Raw genomic sequence first — 1,144 nt, forward strand, 5'->3', positions numbered from 1 at the left:
CAAACTGATATAAGAGAGTCTATTGTAACATCCTTCGAGTTGTTCAACGTGATATAGATGTTGAATAAAGATCAACGAATCTACTCAATACTCAATAGGGAATTTTCCTCTTGTGCGACACTAGATGATATTAATCCGCTTGTACGGCACCATAATGAAATCTTGAGGAAATTCAACCTATGTGAATTAGTTCGACCTTTGTGGATATTTGCCTAACACACAATAATTAAAAAAAATTAGCAGTTTAATACTCAAGTAAGTATGAGATTAAGGTGAAACCTTTTAACTAACAGTTGAATCGTCCCTGGTTGCGACTCAGGGTCAAACTGATATAAGAGAGTCTGTTGTAACATCCTTCGAGTTGTTCAACGTGATATAGATGTTGAATAAAGATCAACGAATCTACTCAATACTCAATAGGGAATTGTCCTCTCGTGCGATACTAGATGATATTAATCCGCCTGTACGGCACCATAATGAAATCTTGAGGAAATTCAACCTATGTGAATTAGTCCGGCTTTTGTGGATACTTGGCTAACACACAATAATTGAGAAAGAAGATAACTATCAAAATATTCAAATACTTATAGTAGAATATAATGTTTTAAATCTTCTATGCTTTGTGATGGATAATCATATCAAAGAAAAAAAAGAAAAAGAAACACCATTGGCACACAATATCTTCGTAAAAAGTTAGGCATATAATAAGCAAATAAGAGAGAAAAAAACAAAGAAGAAACACACCATTGGCACACAATAGACAATTTTAATTAGGGGTGGCAAAACGGGTCCAGTCTGTTAAGTATGCTCGTTTTACCCGCACTTTTATGCGGGGCGGATTAAGATTTTAGGCCCTCTCTCTTTAGTGTGACCGCCCTGCTCCGTCCTATTTTTTATGCGGGCTTTTGCGGGCACGTGCATTAACATAAATTTTATATTTTTAGGCTTAAAAAGTGAAGCGCCCGTGAGTTTAGCCCTCCCTGCCCTCACTTTTTTGCGGAGAGGGCCAAGGTTTTAGGCCAGCACCCTCAACTATGACCGCCCCGCCCCATTTTCTTTCAAGTTTTACGGGGCAGACTTAAACAGGGCGGGCATGCCCGTATGTCACCCCTAGTTTTAATATAATTTATAGCCAAATTAGTAA

This window comes from Vicia villosa, linkage group LG2, assembly GCF_029867415.1.
Source record: "Vicia villosa cultivar HV-30 ecotype Madison, WI linkage group LG2, Vvil1.0, whole genome shotgun sequence".
Taxonomy (NCBI): Eukaryota; Viridiplantae; Streptophyta; class Magnoliopsida; order Fabales; family Fabaceae; genus Vicia; species Vicia villosa.